Source organism: Lissotriton helveticus, chromosome 7 (genome assembly GCF_964261635.1).
Source record: "Lissotriton helveticus chromosome 7, aLisHel1.1, whole genome shotgun sequence".
Lineage (NCBI taxonomy): Eukaryota > Metazoa > Chordata > Amphibia > Caudata > Salamandridae > Lissotriton > Lissotriton helveticus.
In genome coordinates, this window is record NC_136068.1 from 1,607,980,065 (window position 1) to 1,608,004,651 (window position 24,587).

Genomic DNA, 24,587 nt, shown 5'->3' on the forward strand with positions numbered 1-24,587 from the left:
CTTCAGCCCCTGGTAGGCCTTGGGTTCACCTATGCCCTGGGTACCTAAGGTACACTGTACAGGGGCTGATAAGGAGTCCCAATACCAATTGGTAAATGCACCTAAAGTACATGGATGTCAATTTAGAGAGAGAACAGCTAGGCTGTGGGTCTGATTAGCAGGCCCACAGCCAGGGAAAGTCGTAAACCAGTGAAGCAAAAAGCAAAAATCTGGGGTGACCATAGGATTGCAGACCCCACTCTCCTACACCGACCTCTCTGTAGATGTCACATGTCAGTCTCTCCTTCCTGTGAGGGTGAATGCTGGCCTCTCTGTAGATGTCAGCCTCTGCTCTCCTTCCTGTGAGGGTGAACGCTGGCCTCTCTGTAGATGTCAGCCTCTGCTCTCCTTCCTGTGAGGGTGAACGCTGGCCTCTCTGTGGATGTCAGCCTCTGCTCTCCTTCCTGTGAGTGTGAACGCTGGCCTCTCTGTAGACGTCAGCCTCGCCTTACTGTGAGAGTGAATGCTGGCCTCTCTGTAGTTGTCAGCCACGGCTCTCCTTCCTGTGATGGTGTACGCCGGCCTCTTGGTAAATGTCAGCCTCTTCTTCCTGTGAGGGTGAACGCTTGCCTCTCTGTAAATGTCAGCCTCGCCTTCCTGTGAGGGTGAACGCTGGCCTCTCTGTAGATGTCAGCCTCTCCTCCCTGTGAGGTTTAACACCGTCCTCTCTGTAGATGTCAGCCTCTCCTTCCTGTGAGGGTGAACGCTGGCCTCTCTGTAGATGTCACATGTCAGTCTCTCCTTCCTGTGAGGGTGAACGCTGGCCTCTCTGTAGGTGTCAGCCTCTGCTCTCCTTCCTGTGAGGGTGAACGCTGGCCTCTCTGTAGATGTCAGCCTCTGCTCTCCTTCCTGTGAGGGTGAACGCTGGCCTCTCTGTAGATGTCAGCCTCTGCTCTCCTTCCTGTGAGTGTGAACGCTGGCCTCTCTGTAGACGTCAACCTCGCCTTCCTGTGAGAGTGAACGCTGGCCTCTCTGTAGATGTCAGCCACGGCTCTCCTTCCTGTGAGGGTGAACGCCGGCCTCTCTGTAGATGTCAACCTCTCCTTCCTGTGAGGGTGAATGCTGGCCTCTCTGTAAATGTCAGCCTCGTCTTCCTGTGAGGGTGAATGCTAGCCTCTCTGTAGATGTCAGCCTCTCCTCCCTGTGAGGATGAACACCGGCCTCTCTGTAGATGTCAGCCTCTCCTTCCTGTGAGGGTGAACGCTGGCCTCTCTGTAGATGTCAGCCACGGCTCTCCTTCCTGTGAGGGTGAACGCAGGCCTCTCTGTAGATGTCAGCCTCTCCTTCCTGTGAGGGTGAACGCTGGCCTCTCTGTAGATGTCAGCCACGGCTCTCCTTCCTGTGAGGGTGAACGCTGGCCTCTCTGTAGATGTCAGCCATGGCTCTCCTTCCTGTGAGGGTGAACGCTGGCCTCTCTGTAGATGTCAACCTCTCCTTCCTGTGAGGGTGAACGCTGGCCTCTCTGTAGATGTCAGCCACGGCTCTCCTTCCTGTGAGGGTGAACGCTGGCCTCTCTGTAGATGTCAGCCACGGCTCTCCTTCCTGTGAGGGTGAACGCTGGCCTCTCTGTAGATGTCAGCCTCGGCTCTCCTTCCTGTGAGGGTGAACGCAGGCCTCTCTGTAGATGTCAGCCTCTCTTTCCTGTGAGGGTGAACGCGGGCCTCTCTGTAGATGTCAGCCACGGCTCTGCTTCCTGTGAGGGTGAATGCTGGCCTCTCTGTAGATGTCAGCCTCGGCTCTCCTTCCTGTGAGGGTGAACGCTGGCCTCTCTGTAGATGTCAGCCTCTCTTTCCTGTGAGGGTGAACGCTGGCCTCTCTGTAGATGTCAGCCTCGGCTCTCCTTCCTGTGAGGGTGAACGCAGGCCTCTCTGTAGATGTCAGCCTCTCCTTCCTGTGAGGGTGAACGCTGGCCTCTCTGTAGATGTCACCCTCGCCTTCCTGTGAGAGTGAACGCTGGCCTCTCTGGAGATGTCAGCCTCTCCTCCCTGTGAGGATGAACACCGTCCTCTCTGTAGATGTCAGCCTCTCTTTCCTGTGAGAGTGAACGCTGGCCTCTCTGAGATGGCAGCCTCGGCTCTCCTTCCTGTGAAGGTGAACGCTGGCCTCTCTGTAGATGTCAGCCACGGCTCTCCTTCCTGTGACGGTGAACGCTGGCCTCGTTGGAGGAGATGTCAGCCTCTCTTTCCTGTAAGGGTGAACACCGGCCTCTCTGTAGATGTCAGCCTCTCCTTCCTGTGAGGGTGAACGCTGGCCTCTCTGTAGATGTCAGCCACGGCTCTCCTTCCTGTGAGGGTGAACGCTGGCCTCTCTGTAGATGTCAGCCATGGCTCTCCTTCCTGTGAGGGTGAACGCTGGCCTCTCTGTAGATGTCAGCCTCTCTTTCCTGTGAGGGTGAACGCGGGCCTCCCTGTAGATGTCAGCCACGGCTCTCCTTCCTGTGAGGGTGAACGCTGGCCTCTCTGTAGATGTCAGCCTCGGCTCTCCTTCCTGTGAGGGTGAACGCTGGCCTCTCTGTAGATGTCAGCCTCTCTTTCCTGTGAGGGTGAACGCTGGCCTCTCTGTAGATGTCAGCCTCGGCTCTCCTTCCTGTGAGAGTGAACGCTGGCCTCTCTGTAGATGTCAGCCTCGCCTTCCTGTGAGAGTGAACGCTGGCCTCTCTGGAGATGTCAGCCTCTCCTCCCTGTGAGGATGAACACCGTCCTCTCTGTAGATGTCAGCCTCTCTTTCCTGTGAGAGTGAACGCTGGCCTCTCTGTAGATGTCAGCCACGGCTCTCCTTCCCGTGAGGGTGAACGCGGGGCTCTTTGCAGCCGTGCCAGGATGCCCCCCTTCAGGCCCGGCTCCAGGAATTTTTATTTGGGTGGGCCAATGGTGTATTTGGGTGGGCCACTGAGTTAGTCGCATCCGGCATGACTCGCGGGGGGAGGGAGAGGGGGCAGGGGGGTCACGCGGGGGGGGGGTAATTTAATAATATCTTTTCTTTAAATGTAGCTTACCGGGTGCCACGGCTTCTCAGCTCCTGCCCAGGATGCAAGCACCCAGGTTCCCTCCCCAATGGTGCATAATTCCAGCGGCCCTGGTTATATCAATACACCCCAGCAGGCAGCAGTTAATGACTGTGCTGTCTGAACAAATAACTATGGCGTAAACATGTTCAGTTTTGCTGGTTTTGATTGAAAGGGCTTTATTTTTTTTTCCAAGGAAGGAGTGCATGATCAAACATTTGGTCTCTCAGAAAAACCATAACAGTTTCTGTGGTGGCCCTCCTTTGACTGAGGTAACTTAAAAGTTACACTGCGGTGGCCCTAGGGCCCAGGAAACTCGCTGCCAAGGGCATCTGCTGACAAAGCCTATACATTAAATGCCACATCTCAAAGAGATTGGTATGGTGGGTGTTGGTTTCTGGTTAAATCCTGAGTTTGAGATGGGAGGTTGGTAGAGCAGTGAGGATGCCTTGCCTGGCCAGAATGAGTTGGAGTCGGGCCAGCCATCCACTGCGAGGAGGGAAGGAGCAAAACCCTGTTTATTGCCCTCATCACTTCCTGTTCCAAGGGGAGTGAAAACTCTGGCCCGTCGTAGCAGCATCTCCCGTGGTGAGGCCTCACTGTCATACCCTAAGGCATTGGTCTTCAAACTTTTTTGCATGGGGCCCCCCAAAGCAAAATGTTTTGAAGTTGGGGACCCCTGCAAAACTTTATTCCAAGGATCGTAAAACAGGAGAGGCAGGGCTGAGAACAAAGGCAGAGCTTTTGAGATCATATCATGGACACTTTTTTGTAGCTCATAATCCACAGTAAATGTGAAACATATGTAGGGAAAATCATCAAGCAATAACAGAAATTGACAAAAAACCTGTTCTCTCAATAAATTGGTTCTTGTGAGCCCCTCGCACTCCTGGGCCCCAATGGAATTTTATTTTCTGCACTAATTATAGCTGAGGCCCTAATTAGCCCCCTACCTCCTCTGCCTCTTTCACAACTTACCGACCATGGCTATCACTCCAATCTTGAAACAGGTTATCCATCACTTTTTTGGTTTTACGTAAGAAAGACCCGGCCCAAGGGCATTGGGAAACTTTAAATAAGCGCCATTTACATTACACAAATACAAGTTCATAACATTTATTATATATATTTTTTTATTTTAGGCACTGGACTATTAAGTGATTTGAGTTGAGCTGACAGGGGGACCTGAACAAGGTTCCAGAGTAGGAAGCTCTTGCCATTAGGACACAACTCCTCCCTTTTAGAAATAATGAGCTCCAACGTGCTGCCCCCACCTTTTCGCAGTGAAGGTGCTCTCATCTCTCTGTGAAACGCCCTTCGCAAAGCTTGACTGGTCACCTTTCTTTTGCTTTTTGCTATATTTGGGTATTAAACCAGCATTAATGAGGTAAAATCAATGCCCAGATAGTTTTTACCAAATGTAAAAATGACAAAGTAGATGCATGAGAAAATGTTCTGCATAACCCCACATAATTTTCCTTTTCTTGCCGCATAATTTAGTCAACCCTGCCACATGATTTGGTCCTCCCCTGCCGCATGATTCCAGTGACCCTGGCTTTAATAGGCCTCTCATGACACTGGACCCTATGCAACTGGTTAAGCAAAACACATAAAAGCAGCCGAGGAGCTAATATATGCTTTATGTGATGCCAAAGTGCTTTTTACCACAGGCATGGAATGTGTAGCTCTATAAATACACGAGTTACTATTTCCCACTGTGAAAACCAGGATTCAAATCGGCGACTCTCTAGTTAGACTCAGAAATCTGCAGTGATCGCTTTAGATAACTGAGGTTTATAACGTAAGAGATTATATTTTTGCAAAATTCGTTTCATTTGCTTTGTTTTTTCATTTACTGTGTGTGCGCTTTTTTTAAAATATGCAATTATATGAAGATGAAAAGATTACATAGTTATTAGCATGTTGTGTTTACCCTTGAGCCCCGTCTCCCTACTTACTGACAGCGCCCCAGGAAACACTCAGGATTACAGGTGCAAACGTTTTATGCTGTTTAACTTTTGCATATAAAAGAACACAGCCTGTGAACTCACCAGATAAACGTCGACGCTTGCAGGCGATCTTCATTCACAATTCCTTCCTTGCAGACGCAGTTGTGCCCCCCTGGGAATGCAATCACGGACCCCCAGGGAGGTGTGCACCACCGTTTGAAGACCTGTGCCCTAAGGCCAGGGCTGGAGCTCCCACCACATGCTGTGCCTGCTGGCTTTGGCCCATTGTCATTCTATATTTGACAATGGGCCGCGATAATCTGTGCTGGGCTGCGCAGAGGCTGCAGCAGCCTCTAGACTTTGGATCAGGAGAGCCAGCCCGAACACTGATGGGGGAGGAACGGCTCACATCAGGCCTCAGGCCAAGGCTCCTGTTTGGGTGGGCCAGGCTCATGTTTGGGTGGGCCCGGCCCACCCGGCCCACCCTCTAGAACCGGGCCTGCCCCCCTTCCTCTGAGGTGCTCCTTCATTGGGATGCGGCTCACGCGCAGGAGCTGCTCTCTCAGCCTCGCGCGCCTCGGCCGTGAAGCCAGCACCAGCCACGAGCAGAGCCCCCGGCCCTTAGCTCCCCTGGACAGGGCAGCGGGGCAGAGACGGGGAGAGGGCAGCTCGATAGCAGCCGAATCTCGCTGGCCTTTCGGCTTTCTGACATTTCCTGTTGGGTTTCAAGCAATGGGTGCTTTTAGGGCCGGGTTACTGGGTAGACAGGCTGCCTAGATCCAGGCCTGGCACATCATTTTGGAATCGCCCCTGCCTTTAACTCAGCTTGTTATAGGCACCATTGTAAATACGAGGTCCACTCGTTGTAGGTTCAAACTGAAGATTTATTGTAACAATTCCGACACTTGAAATAAGGTCAGATTGACAACACAGGAGGAGCATCCTGTCACTGCGGTCATCAGCTGCCGTCTGTCAACATTCCAGAACGCACAGCTGATGACAGGGGAGGAAGGGGTACAGGAGGAGGGAGAGGACAAAGTACAGAGCAATGCAAAATGCAACAACTATATCCTGGCACAGAGTTTAAAAACAATGACATTCCTATTGACATAGGAGTCTGTACATCACATTGTATCAGGTAGTCACTGTATTGTACACCTATACCCAGGGCTTTAAGTGGAATGAAATAACTGGGGGGGAGGGGTCTCTCAAAGGGGCGTGGCCAATGTAATTAAGGGTGTGGCTTAAAACAAGTATGCTAAAAATCTGTGCTTAGCATAGTGTACTGCCCGACTTGTATGTTGCTGTTTCTGTCATTGCATCCAGATATACGGTACAACAAGTCATCATATATACAACAAGTCAGGATTATTGGCTTTGTCAATGGTTGTTAGATGCAATCGGTAAATAAGCAGCAACTATGGCTTGTGTATAATATTGAAAAAGCTTCCACTTAAAGCCCAGGTGACACCACAACAATGTTGCTGCTCCTGCGTTTCAAAAAGAGAAGGGAAATCCAGAGAGAAAATTACTCTATTTAAAGGATTTCCCTTCCCCTACAAAGCTCACTTGGCATGACGTCATGCCGTAACTTCTCCACAAGTGAGAAGTGAGCAGCACACATCGATGTGCCTGGTGTCACTTCAGTCCAGAAAAAATGGCCCGCCTGTGCCTGGGCACAAAAGAGAGCCCCATAAAGACCTGTTTCAAGGCCTCCTTTAAAAAACTGCCAGTGCTCAGTACCGGTGTGACCCGGCCCACTTAAAGCCCTGTCTATCTATCTATCTATCTATCCATCTATCTATCTATCTATCTATCTATCTATCTATCTATCTATCTATCTATCTATCTATCTATCTATCTATAGATATACGACTAAACATATATATGTGTGTGTGTATATGTGTACATATATATATATATATATATATATATATATATATATATATATACGTATATATATATATATACATATATATATATATATATATATATATATATATATATATATATATATATATATATATATATATATATATATATATATATATATATATATATATATATATATATATATATATATATATTAACTCCACACTTCCCTAGTGCCTTGGTGCACTCAAACAGGAACACAAACTCGATTATAAGCCAAAATCAGAATTCTTTATTAGATTTTTAAATACATGGAACGGTACCTGCCTCAGACGCATTTCAGACACGAGGCTGTGTCCTTGCTCACTTATGGCCAGATTTACAAGCTTCTTGCGCCACGTTTGCGTCACTTTTTACATGGGAAAAGTGACGCAAAAGTGGCGCAACAGGCTTGTAAATCTGCCCCTTAATATATATATGTCTGGACAAAGCTATACCTCCCTGAAGAGCTCTAATTAGAGCGAAACACTGTGTCAGGGGTTGCTTTTACTCATTTAAGGTTGGCTTGAGTTGGTATTTTACCAATTCAAAGCTGTAATACTGTGCCTGGAGTGATAAATGGCTTTTGTCATTTTACAGCTCGGCAAGGACAGCAATGTGGTAGTCCTATGCTTAAAGACTTAGCTGTAGAAATGGCAAAAGACTTTGTCCTTTTCTATCTCGGCGTGGATAGCATTTTGCTAATCCTATGCTTAAAGACTTTGATAGAAAAATAGATATTTGAGGTGAGCAGATCTAGAGTGTCGCTGGTGTTGAGAGTGCTCTAACCGGAGCTGCTTAACACCTAAACTTGAGAACTACCCAGAGTTCTCTTCTTCTTTTTTGCATAATTTATGCGTCACTCTATGCCTGAAAGGGTTTTGTTTTGATATATATATATATATATATATATATATATCAAATTAAAGTTGCCTTTTTCGTGAGTTTGCACTCCCAGGATGGAAAACAGCCGCCAACACTCAAGCGCCTCAGGCAAAGGCACCAACCGCCTTCCTGTGGTGCCAACACGTTTCAGGCTGTGCGCCCTTCTTCTTGGGCACTTTCCACAACAAATGGCATCACGGAAACTACCAGAACATCCCCTCCATTTAAACTTCTAATGGCGTGCAGGTGAGTAATTTGCTCTGGATTATGGGACTCGTAGTTATAATTTTATAACCCAAGTAGGTTGCATGCCATCGCGTGGATTAAAGTTAAAATGTTCATCAGGATTAAAACCAGGGTCCCGCTCAGTAGCGCAAAAAACATATTGTAGTTCCAACCTGTTCCGCCATGCCACGAAAGTGTGCGCCTGCAGCCCCAGACGGTCTGTGGTGGTGGTGCACACTCGTAGCCCGGGCAGGGCCACTTTAAAAAAAAAAAATATATATATATATATATATATATATATATATATACACACAAAACAAATCTCCTCCCTCTCCGAGCAGTTCAAGGGACACAGCAGGGTTTCAACGACTTTTATAAAAAGATTTAGGCATAACGCGTTACTGAAGGTTCCCATTTTCGTGTCTTTAAATAGGCGCCTCCTTCCGTAGTGGTGAGGCGCACACCTGGACTGCGTTTCATTGCAGCAAACTACAGGAGTTCAGGTTCGAGGACTGCTGATACCAAAATGCAATGCGCTGGCAGCCAAATGCTCCGGTGAGTGCAAGGTCTCTTCACGTGGCCCAGGGAGAAGTCTTGGCAGATAATTGAAACAAAAGTCTCTTTGTCCCCTACTTCCAGCACACTGTTCCCTCTGGAAACGGGACTGAGGACGCCTGTACAATAACCGCGCCCCTCAATGCAGTATATATATATATATACATATCACACAGCACATCTCCCCATAAGAAGAAGCAAGGGACACAACGGGGTACTTTGGATGTTTATTGAATTAAGAATCGGCAGACCGGTTTCGGCGATTAGCCTTCCTCAAGTGCCTTCCTCAAATGCCACTGTCCGACACAAACAACCCCAGCAAGTCTTTATAGAGAGCTCCTCCTACCGAGTGCTGAAGGTCTCAGCTGCAGCATAATTAACACATAGGCACCAGCCCAGCCCCTGCCACGGACTGCTAGTACCAGAATGCTCCGTAATGTGTAAAAATAAGCTGCAGTGGGAGTGTTAGGCGAAAATACGAGGCAATAAGCGTCCTCGAGTCCCATACTTCCAAGCCTGCTCCTCCGATGCCGCCAGGTCTGGAGACGCGAAACATGTACTCGCGGCTCTCGGGGAAGTCCCAGTCCGCCTGCTGGCAGCAGCTCCTGACAACAAAGGTGAGTAGACGGGCTGCGAAAATCCAATTGCTTGGTTGAAAGAAAGGACAGGGTTCTGCTAGCCAGTGCAATTCAAAGCCCAAATAGGAAGGGTCCCTGGTAGCGTGCCACAGTCTGCACGCGTAGAACATCACACAGCACATCTCCCCATAAGAAGAAGCAAGGGACACAACGGGGTACTCTGGATGTTTATTGAATGAAGAATCGGCAGACCGGTTTCGGCGATTAGCCTTCCTCAAGTGCCTTCCTCAAATGCCACTGTCCGACACAAACAACCCCAGCAAGTCTTCATAGAGAGCTCCTCCTACCGAGTGATGAACGTCTCAGCTGCAGCATAATTAACATATAAGCCCCAGCCCCTGCCACGGACTGCTAGTACCAGAATGCTCCATAATGTGTCAAAATAAGCTGCAGTGGGAGTGTTAGGCGAAAATGCGAGGCAATAAGTGTCCTTATATAGATATATATATGTATATATATTTACCTTTACAATTTTGTGGTAGTTGGTAATCTGGCTACAATATTTTTGCAGGACCATATTCTGACATACAATCTAACATCTTTAATGGCACAGTGTTTGCTTGCTTCGCATCAATTTTTAGGTTTAGCCTGCACAGTGCTTGTGCTTTGTTGAGAAATCTATTGTTTTCAATATGAACTTAAAAGGGGCTAACATCCTGCCTCCTCTCTTTCCTGGCTTCTCATTGGTTCCTGAGCGTCCGACTTACGTTTCCTCCATTTCTATTGGCTGTAGCATATTTTCCTACATTTACCAATGTGTGTTCCTCTTCTACTTCTCTTATCAGTTTCCAGATACCGAAATACTGTTAACATCCACTTTGGTGGAACTATGTTTCCATAAAGTTTTGCCTTTTACTCTTGCAGCATATTTATATAACAATTTGTCACCCAGAGAGATTAAGTGATTTGCGGCCGCAACTCGAACCGGGAGCCCCAGCTCTTGAATCAGCAGCTCTGGCCGTTTCACCACATCCTCTTCACTCCTGTGTTATCTGTCAGGGAGCTCCTTCCTTTTCCCAGACGATGATTGATGAAAACAGCTCTTTATTAATTATATAGGCGAAACCTATGCATTACCAGTGCATGTTTTATCTGGGACACACACAAGAGCTTTGTATGGCACATACATAGATTTCTTCAGAGAAATATGTTGCCAGAATGTTTTGGTAAGGCCCTTAAGTATTGAAACATTTAAATGGTTCCCTTTTAGAAAAACATTTAAATTCTATTGTTCTTACTTAGTTCATAAATTTCACAAACAGTGCTATAATATGCACCTTTGGACCCATTTATTTAAAAAGCATTGGCAAACCCGGTAGGTCTCACACTGACTTTCAGCCTCTAAGCTTTGTTTTGTTTTATAAAATGTTATTGTTGGGAGAGCGGTACATAAAAAAACATTACCTGCAGGCAAAAATATTTTTGGGTCTTGAAAAACACGCATTGCCATAGTAGTCCCAGAAATCAAAGGGAACTACTTTGTGTGTGGATGTGCTCCTTGTGAAAGAGCAGAATGCTGTCATTCAAAGTGAAGTTAGCCAATGACTGGAGCGGGCTAACCCACTGCCCCAAGCTGTATGCTGTAGGGGGTGAAAGAAAAATGTGATTGACACAACTGACTGATGGATGAAGAAGGCTTGCTAAAAACCACTATATAAATAGACAGAAGGACAGAGGGCCACTCACTATACTCACACTATGCTTTATGGGACTTGTATGATTTTTTTTTGCCATTGCTATTTTAGGTCTCTGTCCAAAATAGCTGATTAATAACGCAGCATGGCTTAGGGACAGAAGCAAATCTGAAGGCCACAAGCAACCCAGCAGGCACAGGCCCCCAAAGGGATCGGACCACCAACAGGGATCAAGGAGGAAAGAAACAAGGCTGGGGCTAGCAGGGTGGGCAGTTGTCTCCTTTTGGGAAGAGGTTAGACAGTTACTGATGTTTTGTCACAGACCAAATAAAATGATGGCAATTCTGCCCAAGATATTATCACTGGTTTATATGCTTTTCACCGTGTATTTTCAGCAGATATTTTGTATAAAAAGTGCTGTGGTAATACTTGGAAATTCTAGCACTGGACAATATCGCTGTCTGAATCTGACTTTGCAAGTTCAAGGTAGGTGTTATGTGGTCACTTAGGGGTCGATTCCGATCTGGTAAAAAGCGCTCCGAATTGTCGTACGGAGCGTTTTTCCCCGTACGAATCGTACCTGTAAACGTCCCGTACGTACAACGAAGTACGATTCGTACCAGGAGCCGTACTCCGTACGAGTCGTACAAGACACGTACGACTCTAATCTCCGTACGATTCTCCCTCGGAACCCGCTGTACGCGACATCTGTACGGTTCGCGGCTGGTTTTTATGACCCAGCTAGTACGATACGTGTCGGGTACGCACCGTACGACCCTTTTTCTACGGGAGCTGAGAACAGCCGTAAAAGCAGAGTTCGTGCCGAAACAGGTACGGAACGGCCCCCCGGGTACAGTGCCTACCCCCCATGATCGCAGGGGTATGCACCGTACCCTTGCGATCATGGGGTGTATGAGCCGTACCCCCATTGTACGATCGGTGTACGAGCCGTACCCCATGTACGATCGGTGTACAAACCGTACCCCCATTGTACGATCGGTGTACGAGCCGTACCCCCATTGTACGATCGGTGTACGAGCCGTACCCCCATTGTACGATGGGTGTACGGCTCGTACACCGATCGTACACGGGGTACGGCTCGTACACTGATCGTACATGGGGTACGGCTCATACACCGATCGTACAATTGGGGTACGGCTCGTACACCGATCGTACAATGGGGGTACGGCTCGTACACCCCATGATCGCAGGGGTACGTTGCGTACCCCTGCGATTATGGGGGGTACGGACCGTACGGTGTGTATGTGTTTGTGTGCTTTTCCGTATGACTTGCACTTACCTGACGTGGACCGTACGAATCGCGTCCTCATACCACGGTCCGGATCGTACTCGTTGGGTCGCACGGCATGTGTACGAGTCGTACGGTTCACGGTTTCAGCCTTACAATACGTACGGATCGCGACGATTCGGATGGATTCCCGGAATACGGATCGTACTTCGCGACTCGGACGGACGGGTACAATTTGTATGGAGAGGGCTCCGGATACAAATCGTACGGACGTTTTTTTTCCCGAATCGGAATCGACCCGCTAGTGAAGATACCCCACTGAGTAGGTGCATCAGCACTAAAAATAGAGGATCTCACACTGCTGGCCTGCTGTCTAAAATGTCCTTCTGAGAACAGGTGTCTCCTTTTATTATCTTACCTAAGTCACCTAATCCTGTTGTGGTGTGTGATGGTGTTGTGTGTAGTAGAGGTGTGCGAAATGTATGTAATTTGCTTCCGCAATTAGACAAAATGTATGCAAAATTATGTGTAATTATGTGAAATTCAAATCCATCATGTTGTGCTATATTTTAGCACCAAATGCATCCTTCTGCCAATGAGGATGCATTAAAAAAAATTACAGAGGAGAACAGCTGTTAGCGTCCTGTTGTTTATATGTGTTTCACGATAATCTCTTTATGGAAAATGACTCCTACTTACATTAAGTGGCATAATGGCATCATTTACGGAATTTTGTATAACATGCGTATCACGAAATCTCCGAAAATACGCAAATGACGCCAGCGTGATTTAGATTTCGCCCAGGCCTAGTGTGAACGTGGCATGAACTTTTCTTATCTAATTTTTTGGCAGTACTTCTACTTTCCGACAATGGGCAGACGGTCTTCGTGAATTCACTAAAATAGGGGTGTGCAAAGTTACGAAGCTTCATAGCTCCCAACTGCGCACATTTTTAGAAAGCTCGCTATTGTCTCAGTGTGATGCTGACAAAGATTTTACGTTGCAATCTATGGCCTGGCACACTTGTCACTTATATTTTTAGGCCTCAGCTCTAGACAGCACGCATGCGCTTTCTTGAGCCAAGACATGTTGTATCTTCTTCTGGGCATCCAGCCCCCCCCATCTGTGAACGACATGCATACATCATGCCCTCTTCCATGTTTTTCCCTCCCCAAACGATCAGCCCAACTACTCCTGGACCTACGCATTGGCCGTTTTAACGCATTGTTTCTGCACTACTTTAAAAAAATTATTTAAGAGTGCTTTACATAAGGCTCCCAGCTATTTTCGCGAGCGTTATTCCTTGGTAAATGCTGGTTTCCGATTGATAATGAGGCTTGTTAGTCCCTCCTTGTTAGCGCCCTGTCGCCATTTGTTACCTCCCATGTGAACCGGATATTTTACTTGTGGCATTACATGGTCTCCTTCATAAGTTAGTAATCACTATTTTCTTTTTTTTGGCAGCGCGGTCTGCTTTCAGTTTAGCAGCTGCGCTTGTTTAATGAATTAATATGCTGCACGGGCCAAAATGGAGCGTTTCTACTCACTAATTGTTGGACTTGGCCCTTTTTGCAGGATCATCCCTGAACTTTTTGCCTTCCTCCTAGTATTTATTCTGACCTGGTGTAAGTGGTTTTAGGACTCTGGGCACTTTATCACTGCTGGCCAGTGTAAAGTGCATCTGATCTCTATGGTAAAACGTGGTAAGATTGGTCTACACCTGTTTGGCTAATTTAATTTACCTGTCAGTCCCTTGTAAAGCAGTATCCCAGATACCCAGGGCCAGTAAATTAAAATGCTACTGGTGGGTTTGCAGTGCTGATTGCACCACTCATCAAAGTAGCCTCTCAAATCTGTCTCGGGCCTCTGCCATTGCAAGACCTGTGCGTGCAGTTTACTGCCGCTGTGACATGGCACATAAAATGGGTGCCACGTCTGTGACTCCCCTTTTACAACATATCAGTCACCCGAAAGGTAGGCCCTAGCTAACCATATGGGTAGGTGCAGTGTAGGTTAAAGGTAGGACATGTGCCTTAACTTTGTGGCATGTCCTGGTAGTGACAAAAAGCCATTTTGGTTTCTCACTGCTGTGAGGCTGCCCTCTCATAGGAATGCATTGGGGGTTCCCTGGTAAATGTTTCAGTGATAATTCCTGATCTGAGGGGAGTAGAGTGGTCAAGTTTTGTATTTTTGGAATAGTGGTAATAAATGCTACACAATGGCGTTTGCAGCTTTACTATCACTATTTTAGAAATGCCACTTTTAGAAATGGGCATTTCTGTGTGCTATGTGTCTTTGTGCCTGCTTGATGTGTATTGACTGTCTGGTTTCAGTGTGACAGAGACAGTGGTTGTGCAATCCCTGTAGACAGCCTCTGGGGGGGGTTGTGGTGTGCCTGGCCCTTCCTGGATGACCCAGCCCTGAGCTGAATAGGCCCTGGCTGCATGTAAAGTAGTGGGAGGAGTTTTACCTTACACCTGAATGTAGCTTGTCTCCCTTGCACAATGCTGTCTCCACCCCCTGTGGGCATGCTGCACCACTGAATGCAGAACTGGTTTGGACTAGGTTCAGAGACGCTTGCTACAAAGATAACAAAGACATTTTGGTGTATAGGTATGTGATTTAAAGCCCCAGCAAATGAGACAGCTTCATGAATCAAGAGGGACCTTTGCCAAGGAGAAGAGCTGAAGAGGCTGGAGGCAAAGCGCTGCCCCTTTGCTGTGTGCTGTCTGGGGTTGTCCTGCAGTAGCTGATTCTGCCAAGGAAAGGAAGAGGACTTTGCTGTGTGCTGTGTCCCCGCTGCTTGAGAAGAGTCTCCAAGGGCCTGTGTGTGCTGGCATCCTGTTGTGGAAGACTCAGAGACATCAACGTCTTCCAGGCGCTATACTTTACTTTTTTGGGAATATCCTTGTGCTTTTTACTATTTGCAGAGCTGTGTGTGCTCTGCCTCGCCAGTGCTCTGTGTGCTTTACTCTGGTAAAAGCGCTGTGTGTTTTGCTTCCCTACAGAACTTTTACTTTCACCCCTTGATCTCCTACAAAGGTGCCAGAAAGCACCTTTGTAGGATATCAAACCCAGCGCGTCCCAAACCCAGCGCGCTGAGAGCCCTGGTGGAAGGGCACTTTGTATGTGAAAAAGCAGGAGGGCAGAGCTTGTTGAGGAAGTGCTTTCTCCTCGCCCCCTTCCTGGCAGCTGGTGCGGGTGCTCCAGTGCAGAGCTCCCTGTGTTTTTGGTCGCAGAGCTCCCCTGTGCTTTAAATTCAGTAGAGAGGAGCAGGTTCCCCAAAGACTGTGCTCAGCGATGGCCCGGAAGTCAGGCAGAGGAAGCCTGGCTGTAGGCGGGGCTCATGTAAGGAAAAGGAGAGCCCCACGTGTTGCCCCACCTGGAGGGTGGTTATGTCCTGCGGCAGGGAGGAGTCGACCACCTCCCTTTCAATGAGACCCTGATTAGTGACCATGGAGAAGCACAAATCAATTAACAAAGTCCATCAGAGCAGATGTGTGAAGAAACAAAAGGAAGGATTGCAGATTCAAAGAAATTTATGAAAATCTGCATGTGCTGTAGCAAGAATGTACAAGAAGGGTATGCAGACCACTGAAAACAGTAAACATGCGTTGGATTCGACAGAATAAATGACTGCATGCAAGTCCTTTTGCTCTTGCATCCACGGCAAGTGTTTTTCAAAAACTCATGGCTGGGTTATTTTGTGATATGCCGCATGTCCAGGCATTCCAAGACGACTTTCTCGTTTTTACTGAAACCAAGGATGAACATGTTCAAACCTTACGTAAAGTGCTTAATGTGCTCAATTCCACTGGCATGACTGTGAAACCCAACAAGTGTAAGCTTCTTGTTAATAAAGTTGAGTAGTTAGGACACTTCATCTCTGCAGAAGGAATCACGCCTAAATTCTCCAATATTGAGGCCATTAGGAATGCTCCTGCACCAGTTGATAAGGACACCCTACATTCTTTTCTTGGCCTTTGTGAGTACTACGCCAGGTTTGTTTCCGGCTACTCTCTTGCTGTTCAACTTTTGAGAGATATTTTTAAAAAAGGTATAAAATTTGTCTGGAGTGACTCCTTGTCCATTGTTTTTGAGAGACTCAAATCTTATGTGATCAATGCACCTCCTCTATGCTCTTTTGATCCTACTGGTGATTCATTTATCACTGTTGATGCCAGTTTAAAAGGCTTAGGTGCTGTTTTTGTCCAGTGGGTTGATGAACAAGAAAATACCATAGCCTTTGCCTCTAGGTCTCTTTCCGAAGCTGAGTGCCACTATAGCACTATTGAAAGGGAGGCCTTAGGTATTGTTTGGTCTGTACAAAAGTTCAAAACTTACATTTGGGGGATGAAATGTGACATTTTCAGGGACCATAAACCTTTAGTGTTTTTATTGGCTAGAAATGGTCTGGGTAAAGCTTCTGCTCATCTTGTCAGACTTCTCTCCAAATTGCAGGAGTACGATCTGGATATCAAATATATCCAAGGTGGAAGGAATATCCGTGCTGATTGCTTATCTTGTATTCCTTTACCCTGTAATTCTTCTGCTTTAGATGACTGTGATGATGAGTGTGTTGTGAGTGTCATGGATGTTGTTACTGCTAGTGGTGGTAAATTGTCACACGAAGATTGGATTCTAGCTATGGAAAAAGACGAAAATCTGAAGAAAGTCGATTTTTATGTTAGAAACAAATGGCTTACTAGTAAGACTTTGTCCAGTGAATTGAGTAACTTTGCTCAAGTTAGTGAGGAACTTTCTTTTGAAAAAGGTGTTTGTATTCGCAACGGTTTGCTTGTTCCTCCTCATTTACTTAAGGACAAAATCGTCTCCATTGCTCATGAGGGGCATTTGGGCATGTCTGCCTCTGCAAAAAATATTAAAGAGGTTTACTAGTGGCCAGGGTTGGACGCCGTGGTGGAAAATGTTGTTTCTAGGTGTCCCAAATGTATTGTCTCGGATAAACACTGGAAATTGAAAATAAACCTTTGTTTCCTGTTCCCTTTCCTGAGATGCCTTGGGAGAAAATTGCTCTTGATTTTTCTGGACCCTTCAACCTCCTTTCAACTCGGATGAAATATTTGCTAGTTGGTATTGACTACTTTTCTTAGTGGTTGTATTGTGGTAAATAAATAAATAATACCTCTATTTTTGAATGGATAAATGAATAACAGATAGCTCAATAAATAAGAGTCAAGATTCGAGGTAGTAGGAGTTTGCAGGTTTAATACAGCATAAAGGACAGGAACAGGACAACCTGCACGGGAACAGGATGACAGGGCCCGGCAGGGGGGCCGGATTGGACTAGCGTGGCCCGGCAGCTGCCGGGGGTGGATCTGGGATGAGCGCGCTAACTTTAATAACAGTACACAAACATATATACTAAAACAGTTGCATTACAATACATATGATAGGCGGAGCAGTGGGTGTGGTCAATAGCAGTCGCGAAAGATAAGGGTGAAAGTAGGTGTAACAAGAGGCGTGTACATAGACATGTGATGTAAACGTAACAGAATATGTCATAAATGGGGCGGAAACATGGAGGGGGCTACCTAAGGAGCCGGGACCTCTGACCTAATGGTGCGCGCAAACTGACAATGACGTGTTACTAGGAGAAGCTGGGGGCTATGAACTCTGTGCTAGGAGCAGAGACTGAAGTCTGGAAAGTCAGGGCGACATGTACCTAAACCCTATCTAGTATCTAATGTTTAGAGGACATGTTGATATAAACTAAGAGTCAGGAGGGGAGAGGCTAACAGACTCTAAGACTGGAGCATGCATTATTCTACATGTAGTGCGTGATGAAGAACATTAAATGACCATTAATACAGTATTTCTCTTGCATGGAGACGTAAAGGCTAGACTATGACGGAAACTATTGATGCGATTCAGTAGCTTAGGAATGCAGAGAAGGAGGGCTGGACTGATAACTAGAATCATAACATACTCTTGGCAGACTCAGAGGCAGAGCCAGGCCGAGCCGGGCACTGCGAGGCAGGAAGTAAGTGAAGGGTCGAGGATACAGGTGGGGGCTGTATCGCTCCTCAGCGAAGGTTCAGGAGACAGGAGCTGAATCTGGTGTCCGGGCCCTTTTGAGGCCTAGAAACGGGGACTTTACAATGAAATAACGTGCACACTGGGAAACGTGGCAACGTAACCTTACATAGGCCTGATATTCGTAGCTTTCACGAGAACTGGGAACTGGCATACTAGAGATGGACACAACTGTAATTGCGTCTTTAATCGAACATGGGGAATACATATGCATATTAATCATGCACACATAACATAAGATGGAGGACACGTAGGGACACAGAACATGGCAAAATTTACTTTTCCACATTCCCTCCTTGTCACTACGTTTCCATCAGGAAACATCAATATTCATGATACCATCTATCATTTCATACAGTATCATTTGCTCGTCTCGAATTTTCTTGGAACTGGATTTAGAACGGGACTTGGGGCTAGGAATACAAGAGGTAGCACAAATGCCGCAAATCGCAGGGCCACATTGTATACAGAGGCAGCAACTGAATATGATCGCTACTGCAATACCTAGAAATGACAATACTTTCCATCCCCAGGCGGAAATTATATTCCAGAACCAACCGGACCATGTCCAGGTGCCTGGATCTTGGTGTAACATATGGGCAATTTTATGGAGTCTGGTTATGGCTGAATAAACAGACGGCGCGTTATTAGGAATGAAAATGCAGCAACTAGATCCGATGACTCTACATGCCCCGCCCCTATCGGCCATTATGACGTCAAGGACGAGACGATTCTGGAGCACGACAATTCTCATAAAGGATTGCTCCTCGGTTAAATTACTTAGAGCAGAAGTAGTCTCAATCACTACTGCTTCAAGGGTTCTGGTTAATCTACGTATCAGTTTACTATTCACAACAGTACCTAAATAGGGGAAAACACCTTTATTGATATCTATGTATTGTTCTAGAGCAGTTTCAGTATAATCGACAATCGGGAGGTCTCTCTTGTGTCTAGTATGTACTAGGTGGGAATTCCTATGGTAGTCAGGTGGGGCTAGAAAAACTGGTGGCAGTAGAAAGGCAATGTAACAGGTTCCCTCCCAATCGAGGGGCAAACGAACATATGCGGTCTGACCACAAATAAAATAAGAATGACGTGAAGCTTTGAAAATAGATTTCCTACTGTCACTATACTTGACAATAGTAGTACAATCACTATGTCCTACATGTACGGAACCATTATTTCGGACACATAATTCGCCTTTAACTGGTAGTACTGAAATAGCAGGGAAGTCTGGAGTAGAATCAGACTGAACATTCAGGACCATGAAATTCGAAGAATAATTACCTAAATTATAAACTTCATTTTCTAGATCTAACCCTGTTCTGTGGGGAAGACCTTGCTTGTCTGGAAAACATGTACTGTTAAGAAAAGACATATCTGTTGAGGATGACGTTAACGTGGACCATGCTCCACACGAACCATTATGTGAAAATGGATAAGGAAAGAGTGGCATAACTCCCTTCGGTGTCTGGAAAGGGGGGAGTCGACCACACACCCAACAATTAGTGGCATTGCTGGTCTGGTGTGAATAATGTAACATGCGGATAAAAGAATTATTTCGCATAGCGAGACGATATGAGAGTTCATGAGGAGGCAGATCACTAAACGTGTGCTCTACTGTAGCATTAGCAGACTTATTTACATGAGAAACTGGAAAATACAAATAAAATGCATAACTGGTGCAGGAAATCATAATGCTAAAATATAGCAGAAAACATAAAATAATAATGCAACTTTTAGAGTTCTCACTAACTCTCTCTCTGTGGGGGTCTATTATATACATGTCAGAAACCGGTCTAACCGTTTCACCTAGGGGAGGACTTAGACAATCAAACTGGCTGACTTATTTTACTAGACCTTAATTTGAGCTTATACTCCTGTTGCGGAGTTTTCTCTAACGGGGAGGGTTCAATATCATTGTCTTTTGCGGGACAGTCCTTAAGAATAGTACTTTGGCAGTCTTTAAGATCCTCGGAAATGTTCTTTGAAACAGGCTTTAGTCCAAAAAATCTTTTCACATGTGACAGGTGGACCCAGCCCTTCCTGCCTTCCAGCTTGACGGCAGTACGGGTGGCCAGGAGGACCTGTCGGGGTTCCTTCCAGCGGGGCTCCAGCGGACTTGAACGGTCAAAGTTCCGGACAAGAACCATGCATCCGGGAACGATGTCATGCGGTGCCACCTCGGTATTGTCTGGAAATGCGGCAGCAACCTGTGAACGACAAGAGTTGAGGGCAGACATCAAGGAAGCTAGGTAATCTGTCAGCATATTACTTGAAACATCTGTAATACTTCGAGGTCTAGGTGTACCCCACATGTTAGGGGGGCGGCCGAATACGACCTCATACGGGGACAGACCTGATCTGGAATGTGCGACCATGCGCATATAAAATAAAGCGACTGGCAGAGCTACTAGCCAGTCCACACCTTTCTCTTTACAAATCTTGGCAATACGGATTTTCAGGGTCTGATTATGTCTCTCTACTAGACCAGCTGCTTCAGGATGGCGTACACAATGGAACTTCCACTGGTACCCTAACAACAGGGAAATGTGTTTCATAAGCTCGGATGAGAATGGCTGGCCGTTATCAGAATATACGACTCTAGGGAGTCCATAACGGGGGAAGAATTCACGAACCAACTGCTTGGCAGTGGTCGCGGCTGTGTAATCTGGGACTGGATATGCTTCTGTCCATCTGGACAAAGCGCATACAACTACAAGGACATACTTGAAACCTCGACATCGCTCCATCTGAATATAATCCATCTGGAGGACTTCAAAAGGGTGGTCAGGGGGCTGGAATCCACCTTGATCCACCGGGACACTTTTACCTGGATTAAACTGGCAACATATCATACAGGTACGGACTTTCTGCTTGGCTGCAGCTCGTAAATGCTTGTTGAACCAAATGTTCTGGATACTGTCTAACATGGCTTTTTCTCCTAAATGTGCTGGACTATGTGCGGTATTGATAATGACTTGAACCATAGAGTCGGGGAGAAACCATGTGGCTTTACCCTTCGTTACCCATCCCTGATCTGTCTGGACCCCTCCTTGTTCGGACCATTTCTTGATTTCATCGGGAGTAGCATGTAACTGAATATCTATGACATCTTGAGTGGGGTCCTTAACTGTCATACATGTAGTCTGATCTGGAGTATGTGTCTGTGTCGGGTTAACTGAAATGTCTGGAGTCTGTGCTGTAAGCTTGGCTGTGCGATCTGCTAGATCATTACCTTGGGAAATAATGTCAGTAACTTTAGTGTGTGCCTTGCACTTCATGATAGCAATAGATGTCGGTAAGTGTATGGCATCTAACAGAGCCTGAATAAGGAGACCATGCTGAATCTTGGTTCCATGAGAAGTCATGAAACCTCTCTCCTGCCAGAGCACTCCAAAGTCGTGTACGACTCCAAATGCGTAACGTGAATCTGTGTAAACATTAACTTTCAGGTTCTTAGCGTGTATGCAGGCTTGGGTCAGAGCAACTAGCTCTGCTGCTTGAGCAGACAGGGTGTCAATACGGTGTGTTTCTATAACTTCAGTGTCTGTAGTCACTGCATACGCGGCTACTAGTTCTCCTGTACTTGTTCTCATACATGAACCATCCACATAAAGTGTCAGGTCGGGATCTGGTAATGGAATATCTGTCAGATCTTGTCTTGGCTTAGTCATAATGTTGACTACTTCCACACAGTCGTGTGTGGCAGGATTTGAAATAACTGATGGTAACAGTGTTGCAGGATTTAGAACGTTGCAGCGTCTGATTTCTATGTGTGGCTGGAACAGTGTTAATTCATAACCTGTTAAACGTGCAATTGTCAAGTGCTGAGTCTGTGTTCGGTTTAAAAGAACTTCCACAGAGTGTGGAACTTGTACTGTCAAGGAGTGTCCTAACACTATGGAATCACTTTGTCTGATAGCTAGTGCTGTGGCTGCAACTGACTTGAGGCACGCAGGCAGAGCCTGGGCTACAGGATCTAGTGTGCTCGAAAAATAAGCACATGGCTTGTACTGTCCTGCTTGATCTTGTGTGAGAACAGATAATGCTGTACCTTCACGTTCTGTGACGAAAAGTGTAAAAGGCTTACTGTAGTTCGGTGTAGCTAGAACAGGAGCTTGGCATAAAGCTTTCTTTAACTCATTGAAACTAAGTGTATGTCCAGATGTCCAAGGGAGGACAGTCGATACGGCTGCCTCCTGTGTCGTTAACTGTATCAGTGGTTTAGCTAGAAATGCATACTGAGGAATCCATTGTCTGCAATAAGAAGTAAGGCCGATAAAAGCACGTACCTCCTTCTGTGTCTTGGGCTGAGGAAGACTCGCTATTAACTGGATACGGTCGGGTGTCAACTGCCTACCCCTCTTGGACAGCAAGTGGCCTAAGTAGATCACTTGCTGGACACAGAATTGAAGCTTCGAAGGGGACACCTTGTGCCCCATCTCGGCAAGGAAATACAAGACTGTAAGTGATGCTCGCTCGCAAGCACGTTCAGAACGGGCTGTGATTAGTAGATCATCGACATACTGGAGCAGGGCAGTGTCAGTTGGCATGTGAATGTTGTCTAGTTGTCTCTTAAGTGCTTGACTGTAAATACTAGGACTTTCTGTGAAACCTTGAGGAGCTCGTGTGAATTGGTAGCTCCTTCCATTTAAACAAAAAGCCGAAAAGAAACTGGCTGTCTGGATGAATGGGGACACTAAAAAACGCGTTCTTGAGGTCTATGACTGTGAAAAATGAGGCTTCGGAATCAATAGCTGTTAATAGGGAAGAGATATCTGGGACAACTGGGTACTGGGGAATAATACATTTATTAAGTTCTCGAAGATCAATCACTAATCGATATACTGGGGGTGCATTTGGATCAGTACGTTTCATGACTGGAATGATCGGAGAATTACATACATTGGAGTCAGTTTCTACAACTACTCCTTGAGCCATGAGCTCGTCAATGATTTTGGATAAGGCTGCTACAGCCTCAGGTGGCAGTCTGTACTGTCTGATTCGTGGCAGGACTACACCTGGCTTGAGAGTCACACGATGGGGTGTGATTTGCATATAACCAACATCAGTTGGACCTTGCGCCCATAGATGCTGCGGGACATTAGACAATCTCGGATCAAAATCTCGTAATACATAGTGACCCTTGAAGTCACGTAGAAACAAGCGTATTCCCTCTGGGGAACAGCAAATAACTGCACCTAATTCTTTCAGTGTTTTAATACCTAACAGATTTTCTGGACATGACTTCGTAAGTAATAGATCAGTAGTGCGGGACAATGGACCTACTTCTAGAGTAACTGGCTTAGATATCTCGTTTACAATAGGCTTTCCTGAAAATCCAAGGGAAACATTTCTAGAGCCTGAGAGCGGAGCCCCTGGAACTTCGGCGTGGCTGATGGTGGTCCTACTTGCCCCTGTATCAATCAGAAACTTTCTGTCTTTCCCTAGTACTTGACTGTGAACATAGGGACCCTCTTGATCTACAGGTATCTCGATGAGAGGCAAGCCTACCTCCCTCTCTAGGCTGTTTCATGAATATGGCTGATACTCTGGATACTCGGACTGTGCATACTGGTACATTTGCTGTGTAACATGCTGTGTTGCAGCGATAGGCTGCGGTGCTGGAACTGTCTGTTGTGCATTCTGTGGCTGAGAAGTCTGTGAAACTTGTTCTTGTCTAGGTGGACGTGGTCTTTCTTTAGTCTTACCAGTAGCTATATTGTGTTTCAGAACTGCACACTCGTTTATAAAATGACCTGGCTGTTTACAATAATTGCATGTCCCTTTAGCGGGAACTGTAGGATGACTGGCTTGATTCGTACCCCTCTTCTGACTGTCTTGAGGAACAGATTGTGCAACTAGTACTTTCATTTTCGTGTCTTTCATACGTTTTCTTTCATGATCTTGCTCTTCTCTGATTCTATTCTGGTGGTACTGGAGCATCTGTAACATCTGGGACGGGGTACTAGCTTGCCACGTACTTTCGACTTTCAAAACTCGATTCTTAACTTGGGGACTTGAATTCTCGACTAATTTAGTAACAAAAAGATGAGGGTATGACTCGCTACTCGTTTTCAATCCACTGTTTATAATGAAACACTTTTCAAATCTAGAATAAAAATCACTAGTGTCTTCGTCTTGTTTCTGTTTACAGGCTGAGATTGCATCCCAGTCTTCCTTTTTAGTGGCTAATAATCTAGGCAAAACTTGTATTAACAGTTCTGGTAATTCTTTACATTTCTCTCCTAGACCGGTACCTGGTACTCGTATCTTATCTTCAGCTCGAGAACTGCCCAATCGATCTTTTTCTCTCCCACCTCCCAATCTTTTTCCTTGAGTTTCTCATATACCCCTGCGGGCAATAGGACTTTTAGCATTTTAATTATATCTGGATACGTGTATTCTCCCATACGGAGCATGTCTTTTAATTCTCGG